The sequence below is a fragment of the Lactuca saligna genome, chromosome 2, assembly GCF_052625555.1.
Source record: "Lactuca saligna cultivar CGN05327 chromosome 2, ASM5262555v1, whole genome shotgun sequence".
Lineage (NCBI taxonomy): Eukaryota > Viridiplantae > Streptophyta > Magnoliopsida > Asterales > Asteraceae > Lactuca > Lactuca saligna.
In genome coordinates this window covers 152875897-152887361 of record NC_136418.1, presented here as the reverse complement: position 1 = coordinate 152887361, position 11465 = coordinate 152875897, and the positions used below count along the sequence as shown (strand labels likewise).

General features: G+C 30.9%; 1 pseudogene; it reads right to left on the bottom strand.

Moving 5' to 3' along the window:
• Window positions 1-2926: 2926 nt before the first annotated feature.
• Window positions 2927-3779, bottom strand: LOC145032174 (putative calcium-binding protein CML46 pseudogene; annotated as a pseudogene).
• Window positions 3780-11465: the final 7686 nt, after the last annotated feature.

Below are 11465 nucleotides of genomic sequence, written 5' to 3'. Positions count from 1 at the left end.
GGCCTTTGATTTCCATGCAGTAAGGTTGTGTTCATCAAAAGAAGGGATCTTGTTCGGAACAAAAGACTTGGGATTATAGGCGGTTGACATGATTACTTAAGTGTATCAAAAACCTGCTCTGATACCAACTGAAGGTTTGTATCGGTCGAATACACTTCAAGTATGGATAACAAGTAACAAACTAACTAAGAAAATATTAAACAGAAAAAAAAGAACACGAGTAATCACAAAGATTCTTTCGCTAAGAAATAATGTTCTCACCAAGAGAACGAAGATCACAAAGACAGGCACCAAGACATTTTAGAAATGAATCAGTTCCATTCAAAGTTAAGCAGACAAAATTCATCATCGTTAATGCATTTGAAAACTACTGGGTATGCTAGATCATCGGAAAATAGAGCTAATTCGACATGGTTTATACATAATGGAAGTTACCTGAGCAAAATCAGCGAATGTGGTCAAGATAATTAACGATGGGACCAAAAGCAGAGTGATGTATGGACGTCCTCCTCTCTCTATTTTATCTCTCTTTCACTCACTCATTGTAAAAAAAAATAGAAATCTACTAATATGTGAGTAAGAAAGAACTGATAGAATATAGAGTGTGAAGAAGAATTGAAATGGGATTTGGAATTGAAGCTCCCCAACTGATCTTGATGTTTTCATGTTACAAGTTGTTGCATTTGAAATCCCAAACTATTGAATAATAAAGAAGAACAGAGATAGAGGAGCAACTAGCGACTTTTGCAACTAGGGGGCTACTCCGACGGCCTCCTTTGCGGTTCCCTTTCTGGTTCGACGGTACAACACGAAGGGAAAGAAGGGAGTGGGTTTTTCGGTTCTCTGTTGATCGAAGAAGAAGAAATGAACGAAGGTAGAAAATGGTTCGCGGTGATTGGGTGGTGTTTCTCGACAATCAAATGTGTGTTTAGCAGCTTCGGTCAACAAGAGGAAAAAGAGGAGAATGAGGGTTGTTGCCCCTTTTGATCTCGTCGGAATCAGTAACCACTCTGGTGGTTTCTTTGACATCGAGAGAGAGAGAGAGAGAGAGAGAGAGAGAGAGAAAAAGAGAGAGAAAGAGAGAGAGAGAGAGAGAGAGAGAGAGAGAGAGAGAGAGGGACCCTTTAAATATTTAAATAATTATATTTTATTTTTTCTTATTTTTTTTGAAACTGCAATAAAGTCCCTACATATTGGTTTCATAATCAATTTAGCCTTTATATATTTTTTTTATTCAATTAAGTCCCAAATACTAGTAATCGTATTCAATTTAACCCTTTAACCCGGTCAACAAGTCATCCAACTTTCAAAAATTACATTTTCAGCCTAGATTTCAAAATTTTATTACAAATATGGTCCAAAATTTACACTTTTAGCCCAGATTTTAAATTTTTTTACAAATTTGGTCCAAAATTTACCCTTTTTGCACAAATTTTAGAATTTTATTATGATTTCATCCTAACTTTAGTTTTATTTACAAATTCTTTTCTCAAAAGTTTGTTTCTAATATGTTTTTTCTTTAAAACTCATATTTATACAAAAAAAAAAAAAACATATTTTCACATAAAAATCTTATTTTCTCTATATAAAAACTTTTTTTAAAAACTTTTTTGTATATGAAATATCTAATTATAAAAATAGGTTTGGATTATTTGTGTCATTTATCTTAAAAAATCAATTAAGAAATTAAAAGTAACCCTAAATTATACTATTAAATTATAATTTTTCAAAAACTAGTTACGCTCATTTTAATATTATTTATTTGTTCTTTAATCACATTTATAGGAAAAGTTTAAATAATAGAAGATGCTACATATTGAAAACTTCATATTTTTTGTTTCTCGCTGAATACATGTTCATACATATAGTTCATCATCACTTTGGATTTCTTTATTTAAACTTCTTTGTAAAATCGGATTCATGTGTCAATTTTGTTTGTTGTAATAACAAAAAATAACTGCCTAGAATGGAGGAATTATCATTTGTCGATAAGGAGGATTTTGGCAGAAAAGGACATTTAACAAATGTAAAAAAGTATTACAAACGTTGATAATTACAACTCCTACTGAAATCAATATGGATTATCATATATGATATTAAAACAAATTTACATACCTTTTGTCATATATATGTGATCGAAGGTATGATTTAATTTACGAAGATGCAATAGATTGAAAAATATATAAATAACTATATTAAAATCTCATAGAAAAAAGAATGCACACTAAATAGAACACATATTAAAATCTCTATATTAATAGTATAATTTAGGGTTACTTTTAATTTCTTAATTGGTTTTTTAAGAAAAATCACACAAATAATCTAAACCTATTTTTATAATTAGATATTTCATATACAAAAAAATTTTTAAAAAAAGTTTTTATATAGAAAAAATAAAATTTTTATGTTAAAATATGTTTTTTTTTTTTTGTATAAATATGAGTTTTAAAGAAAAAACATATTAGAAACAAACTTTTGAGAAAAAAATTTGTAAAGAAAACTAAAGTTAAGATGAAATCATAATAAAATTCTAAAATTTGGGTAAAAAAGGTAAATTTTGGATCAAATTTGTAAAAAAATTAAAATCTCGGCTAAAAATGTAAATTTTGGACCACATTGTAATAAATTTTGAAATTTGGGTCAAAAATGTAATTTTTGAAAGTTTGATGACCTGTTGACCAGATCAAAGAGTTAAATTGAATACAATTACTGGTATTTGAGACTTAATTGAATAAAAAAAATATATAGAAACTAAATCGATTATGAAACCAATATATAAGGACTTTATTATAGTTTTCCCTTTTTTAAACATAGAAACTAAACTTTGTTCAACATTGAAAGAAGTTTCTTCAATCTAAAAATAAGATTTGAAAGTGCTAAAAATACAAGAATTGGGTTGAAAACTCATTTTGGAAACTGACCTACATTTGGAAAAATAAATAAATAAATAAAATCCAAGAACGATATACCAATACAATTTTAATGTTATTTTTCATAAGAATGATAAACCATTCTTGAAAAATATGAATAATAAACAAATGGGAATAAGTTAATAACAGATACCCCAATCTAACAGCAGGTGTTTTCCATAAACTTCACAAACTCGTTAAAATCTATCCTACCATCGGCGTTCTCATCAAACGCTCCGATCATCTTCCTACAGTCTTCCATGTCCGCTCCTTCCTTCACTCCCAAAGCAGAAAGAACCCTCTGCAACTCCTTCGCATCAATAAACCCATCTTTGTTCTCATCAAAAATATCAAAAGCTTCTTTAACTTCATCCAATCTCGGTTGCTCCTCTTCAAAAATATTCAACAAATCTGTAGAATTCAACGACTCCGGCAGCTTTTCGCCTCCGGAATGGCAAAAAACCCCCAAATTCGCCATCAGTAGCTCCAACTCATCTCTTCTGACGCTTTCATCACCAGAGATTCTCTTGTTGGTGAAGGAAAGGTGTGATCTTGACAAATTGGGATCATGGTTTTCCTTTTCGACTTGAATGTTAGACATGTAGGGTTCCGGGCAAAACCCTAGTTGATGGTGGACAACAAACTTGCATCTTGAGAAAAACTTCAAGATTCTCGTCCCCCTGTTGAGAAACGATTGCAAGAAGACATATTGGACCAATTCAGGTATCACGAAACTCATGGCTAAGAATCTTGTTAAGGTACAAACGAACTAATTAAAGAATCTGATTTCCCAGTTGGGGTGTTAGCAGATGGTGTTAGCTAATTAGCAATAGAGGTTTATGATTTGAATACATGAAGTATGGATTTGTGGGTTTATATAAACATCTGTAATTCCGTATGAAAAGGTTGCGTTTGAACGGCCGGTCACCTTCAAAAGTTATGGCAAGAAAGTCCTGGAAAAAGCCAGAAGGTGGTGGGAAGAATGGGTCGGCCCTATTTCCAGAGCCAAAGTATCCAAGTTCAGAGAACCACTGTTATTGTGACTTCACCTTGTGCATTGATAGTTATACGTTGTTTTGGAAATATTAATTGTATATCTGGAGAAAGTTGTAGTCAAATAATTTGAAGCTGCATGGAAAGTGTCTCTCTGTTTCCTAAAATATGGGGTTGGTTTTCTTTTTTAGTTTTTTAATTTATTTTAGTAAAGGAAGACGGTGCGTACGACAAGATTGTTCGAAGAAAATGACTACCGGTAGTGCCATACTGCCATTGCTTCGAAGTTTCCTTTTACTTTTAGTTTTCTTCTTGGTGAAGTGTTCAAAGAAATAAACGAGTGTTATTCGGTCTTTCTATGTGTACCAAACTTAGTGTTTTTATGTAAGGTTAAAAGTTTGTTTATATAATGTTCTTTTATGTCGTTCTTTGTTTGGCTTAATAGAATAGTTTTAGACGAAATACATATAATTACGTTTTATTTGAAGAACAAAATATATAACTTTCTACATATAAATGTTTAATTAATTGAAATGCTGCAAGATAATGTATATGTCTTTAGTTTTATATTATTAAACATAAAAAAAATAACAAACCTTGACTAGGACTTGATATTATTTTGATAAGTTGAGAAATTAACTAAGCAATCGTGTAACGTCTAACAACCAGTTCTCTCCCAGTAGTCCCCAAGTACCACCGTATACCAATAACATAAATTTAGTCCTTCGTAACTTACTTTGTGAGTACTTGAGGATGGTTTCAGCAACAATCAACTGAACTTTCACATGGATATGCCTAGTATTTATTTGCATGTGGGCATTCCACGGTAGAATGGGTAGCTATACAGAATCCAATTTATTATTATTATTATTATTATTATTATTATTATATAGGAAGAGGTTATATCGAAAACATGAAAATGTTGAGAATACGAGAACCATTGTGGACCAATCATTAGATAATGGAGGAAAATTACATTTTTTACTACGAAATGAATGGGTTTATCAGTTTAGTTGTTATTTCTTTGTAAAATTTTTTTAAAACCTCTCTAAAAAAATGATTGAATATTTGGTTTGCCTTGTTACTGGTGGAAATGGAAAATTATTGAAACAAATCTCGAATACGTATGTCCACAGGGAGATATTTCTGAATTCGCTTTGATATTTTCTGAGTATATTAGTTATAATGAATTTGTATCTTTGGTGAGAAGCAAAACCGGTTTGTTAGAAATATATAAAATTAGCCTACGTTTCCATCATCCTGAATTTAATCATTATATAGCCATATATGGTTGAAGACATGGATAATAGAATGTTGATAAATGTAAACAAATGTAATGGAAGAAGGGTTGTTAAAGTGTTTGTGGTGGCTAATGAAGGTGATGCAGTTACGGAGGGTGGCCAAAGTGGAAATGAGTCGGTTGCTAATTTATGCAACGATAAAAGGAGCAACAATCCAACAATGACTTTCAATACTCCTAGTGTACCTCAATTTCATAGTGTTGTTGGAAATGTTAATGTTAGGTATTCACCTATTCACTATGTGGATCCTGAGAATTACAAGTATGTTGGTGGTGATGATGATGTTGATACATATCTTAATGACGTGGGTGGACGTTGTGTTGATGTTCCCGAACAAGAAGTTAAAGTTATGAATAAGCGTGTAGTAGATAAAAGTAAAAAGAAAAAAGTTATGATTCAAAAAGATGAAAATGTTCGTGTTTACGGGGATTAAGTTGATGTTGCTGATGTAGCTTTAGATATAACCGACTTAGAAAGCATTTCTGTTCAAGATGAGTTGGGTGATAAAGTTAAAACTAAGTTTCCCGGTAACCTTTTTTACGGTATACCTGTTGTACTAACATGTCCAGTTAATATTAATGAAGATATCTCAGCACAGATGGTAGACATCAATCTTCAAAAGATTGAATGTGTCAGTATATTTAAGAACAAAGAGCTTCTAAAACGGGCTATTGGGAAAAAAAAAACTCTTTGAGAAGGTTTTCAAACGAGGACAAGTAGATCCACCGAATCAAGGTATGAGGTTGTGTGTGTCGTGAAAAATTGTTCTTGGTTACTAAGAGCAAAATTAATTAAAAATTATGGCGGACTTTTCCAAGTGAATAAATATGTTGATGTATACACATGTTTTTCAACAATTTTGCAACCTAATCATCAACAAGCAAACAAACATGTATTGGGTGAATATCTTGCTGATGTTTTGGCTGAAGATTATAGCAGAGTATATCGGGGACAAGATATTATTAATGATATGAATGCGCAATTGAAATCAATATTTCATTACATCAGGTTTGGCAAGCAAAGCAATATGCACTATTGATGTTAAGGGGTACGAAAGAGGATTCTTTTACCAAACTTCCGGTTTATTTCCACAATTTGGTCAAACATAATCCGAGTACCATGACACATATTCAAACAGATGGTGATAATCAGTTTGAGTTCTTGTACGTCGCACTTGGTTGCTCGGTTAGTATTATTATTATTATTATTATTATTATTATTATTATTATTATTATTATTATTTTATTTTGGTGTATTTGAATAGATATACAATGTATTGTAGGTATACATTTTTGTCAATTTTTATAAACCGACCCTCGTAGTAGATGGAGCCCACTTAAATGGCGAGTTCAAAGGTACCATGTTACTTGCAGTTACTAAGGACTGACAAAACCAAATATTACTGGTTGCATATGGTATATTATAGGTCTCCATCTATAGCAACATCCATTGCCAACATTTTTCCTCATGCTCATCACGGAATATGTGGTATCAATTTGTATTTCAACGTAGTAGCTAGATACGGGAAGAGTAAGACAATTAAAGGAATTTTATGGAAGGCTTGTAGGGCGTATACAGTTGATGGTTTTGATACTTCCATGGAACTTATAAAAAAGACAAAAGAACTGGTATAAGAATACTTAAAAGGTATAAATCCTGAAACTTGGTCTATGTCACATTTTAGAGGGAACCGATACAATCTTATGTCGTTCAACAGTGCAGAGTCTATAAATGCATTATCTAGACACGCATGTAAGGTGCCAATATTTATGTTCGATTTTTTTCGTACAACAATGCAACAGTAGTGGTTTCAAAGATGCAATTTTGCAGGTATTAAATTTTAATATTAATATTTTTGTTAAATTTTATTTATCTGAACTATGTAATTTTTTCTATTTTTTAAACGGAAGCAGCAACAACACTCACCCCTTGGGCCGATGATTTTGTAAACGAAAACAAAAAATCATTTAGTAATTGGTATGTTTGCATGATCTCAAAGAAGAAATGTGAGGTCAAAAAGGGGGTACAAAACGTGATTGTTGATTTCCAACAAATAACATGTACATGTAGACACTGACAACTTGATGGCATACCTTGTTGTCATGTCATAAGAGCGTTAACAGTCAACAATTACCAAGACTGCTCGTAGTTTGCATTAAATGCTTAATGGGGGTGTAATGTTACTGGTTCTAACACGATGTTGGTTTGTAGTTGGGTGTTGTTTGCGCCATTATTGTTTACAAATTGTAAGCTTTTCAATTTTTTGATAAGTTTGAAGTTTTAACGTCAGTAACTTGGTGTATTTGTTGTTATGTTTAAAGTTTTGAAGTTGTAACGTTAAAAATTTGGTGGAGTCATTGTTAAGTTTTAACTGTTGAAGTACTACATTATGTATGAAATAAGTATTATTTAACGCTTGATAATCAAATCCAACATTCAATTACATATATATATATATATATATATATATATATATATATATATATATATATATATATATATATATATATATATATATATATAATCCAATACATAGGACCATCACACGATCCCCAAGAAATTTTTGTCATCCTTTGATAAAACTTTAAAGCTGCAGTTTTTGGATCAATAAGTTCACGTATTGGTTGGATTGAAACTATTTGTTCCATAATTATACAAAAGAAAACACCGCAATCTCCCAACTCACTACTTTGTTGGGGAACATTTGTTTCAAAAATGAATTCCTTGGGATGTTCCTGTGTGCCCAGTAGTTTATCTTGTTTAAATGATCTGCCACCCGAACAACAAATTTGTTAAAGGTTCCATCAGACCCGAATTTTTGGTAAGTACTCCTACCGAGACTACCATAAATATGAGCTTCCATTGAATTCAATCGTAATTCCCCAAATAACCAGTGATTAGAAAATTAAAGAATCGACATTAGGACCTACAAAAAAGTTTTAAAATTTTTTTTTTACATAACACGATACAAAAACAAAACGACAATAATGAAATTAATTTCTAAAATTAAATAGCAGTTTATCGTATCCACATTCCACCAAGGAACCATGAAGTCGGAGTATGTAGCAATACCAGATATAAACGTTCTCCAATCGAAATCATCCTCCAAGTAATGGCAAACAAAAAAATTAGGAGACATTAGTGTATACTGATCACTATCAAATCGTCTCTCCACTAACAATCTAATCCAAATCGTCATATGCTGCGAAAGTTATAATACTTTTGTTATTAATTAATAAATAAAAAGAAATTACAATAATAAAATAAAATATAGTTACCGCTTCATCCAAGAGTCCGTTGTGTGTATGCCCAAACAACGCACTCCAAAACTCTCTATCTAAATCCAAATTGTAGAAACGGTGCTCCAGTTTATATGCATGAAATAAATAATTTTGTAACACAACCTCCCCCGCCTACTACACAAGGTTGCAGGTGCAAAACTGAGAACTCATGAACAACAACAAAGGTTGTAGGAGGAACAGGGGTTGTTGATTTGGCATCAACCTTTTTCTTGGTTCCTCACTTTTGTTTTGGTGTCGTGTGCAACTAAAACAATATTGAAAGTGTAAATCATTATGTTTCAAATAATTCACATAAAAGATATAATTATAATATAAGCTTTCAAATTAAATGAACACCTCGGTGTAAGGAGGACACTCATACTTTGATAGATTTCGAACCTTGAGTCTATTGGGTGTAACTTCGTTGCCATCAAAAACATGATCATCAAAATGATTTGCGGTCCTTATAATTATTACATCTTCCTCTAACACCTAAATTAATAAGATATAATCATTAATAAAAATATGTATGAATCTATTAAGAAATAAAAAAATTAATGTAAGTATAGCAACCTGTTCAGGTTCATTATCATCAAAAGCGAACACATCATTATCGAATTTATTCGTACTACGCCTCGCTTTGTCTATCATCTCGTCCAACTCCTACATTAAAATTAAAACATTATAATTATTAATGAAAGGTGCCTTAACATTTAACAATTAAAATCGTATTTGTAATATATATAATAACCTTGTCGTCTTCAATATCACCAAAAACATTTTCATTGGTTTTATTTTTATCCATCGACTCATCTTCTACAACCTACATTTTCAGCTATAAAAATATTAACAAAATTTACAAATATGTTAACAAATTATATAAAAAATGTAGGGTATAACTAACCGTTTGACCAAAATTTGTTTGGAATATTGTAGGTTCCTCAAAGCTGATGTTGTTCCATATGTTTTCATTATCCACTTCTTCTACAAACACTTCAGTAGGTTTTTAGTTCATAAACAAATGTTGCTCCTGTAGTTGTTTCAACACATTCTCTAAGCTTGGTTTCCCATTAGGTCCACCTCTACCGTGAGAGCGACCACTAGAAGACATATTAGACGAAGATGCATCTTGTCTCCTAAAATGGTCCCGTACTGGGTATGGAACTGAATTTCGTTCACCATATACATACTCTTGAAATGACATATGATAAGAAGATGTCATCTCATAGTCACTCGCTGACATGTTATTTCTTTGTCGTAGTCCCTCCTAAAACAATTTAACATATTAAAAATGCATATAAAAGTGTAATAAAGAGTTTTTTAAAATTAAAATATTATTTACTAACCTTTATCATTTCAAAAATCTTAATCGCATCAACCCATTTCAATTTTTTCGTACCACTTCATCGTTTCATCCGAGGTGTGTCTTATTTTTTCTTAATGCAAATCCACAAGCACGAACAGCTGGAAGCATCTCATATATCCATATCTACAATTTTCACAATTATAGTAATAAAAATTAAAATAACTAACATAGCAATAACATCTTATTTAAAATAATAATAAATTTGTATACCCTAAATGACGCCGTAAATCCTGAAATGGAGAATTTAAAAGTTTGACAACGCTCCGGCAATGAAAAACATCTATCTATCTTGTTCTACGTATCCTCAATATCGTCATAAGTAAACTCCCAAAGATAGCTACCCCAAGCAAAAATATCAAAAAATATTAATCATAATATACATTAACATTAATAACATGAAACTTTCAAAGTAAACAAAAAATACATGTTCCACAAATCCAAATTCTCGGCAAAAAAATATATAAATAAATAAATAAATTCTTGCGGCACCCGTTCATTTATTTCTTTTCCCAAAAATCATTCACACAAAACGTATATAATACAGAGTCTTACTGCATCATCGTCGGTAGCTTCTAATAAGGAATGCTATAAAATAAAACTTTTCAAGTCACAGATTTTCATTGAACTATTTGTATGGTTCGGAAATAGACGTTCACACAATAAACATCTTTTTTTACTACTAACTTTTTTTATGAGACTTTTTTACCAGTCATTATAGGATACATGCCAAAATTAAACTCGACTATCAAACAAAACTCTTCCGTACCATAAATCATTTTCGAATCCTCCACTCTAAAATATAACCGTTTTATGCCATCTGGGGATAAAACGACGTTCGACCGTATCTGATGAATAAACATTTTATGGAACAACAATTCGTCCCCTTGTAAATGAGAGACGTCTAACAAGTAACCAAACACAGTTTTTCTAAAACTATCGCGTTGTGCACCATGTAGTACCTCCAATACTTCCCAAATATTACACCCTGATCCTTTTAAGTTGACAATAGCTTTAACATTAAAAAATTTATAATCATGCTGAAAAAACAACAAAAAATTAGAAAACTTAACAACTATTTCATTTAAAAATGGATATTAAATGGAATAAATAAATAATCCAACATTTAGATTACAAACATAAACAATCCATAAACCAACATTCAAATAATAATTTATATATTCTTGCTGAAAACAAAACATACTGTAACCATTTTTCAACATAAACGACAAGTAAAAAACAAGAACATATTGTAACCATTTTACTTAATGTACAACAACCCAATGCATATTTTACACAGTTTATATTTGTACATTTATACAAACACTAACCAAAAACATAGTGTAACCATTTTCAACATAAATGGCAAATAAACAAACTGACAAGTAAAAAACAACAACATATTGTAAGCATTTTACCAAATGTACAATAATCCAATGTACATTTTACGCAGTTTATACTTGTATAGTCATCCAACCACTAACCAAATAACAACAAAACTTTAAGGCTACTAATAAATAATATTCTATCTATCAAATACAACATAATTACCAAATAACACACAATATAGTTTGATTTTTTTTTACAAAAACTAATAGAATAAATAATAATAATAATA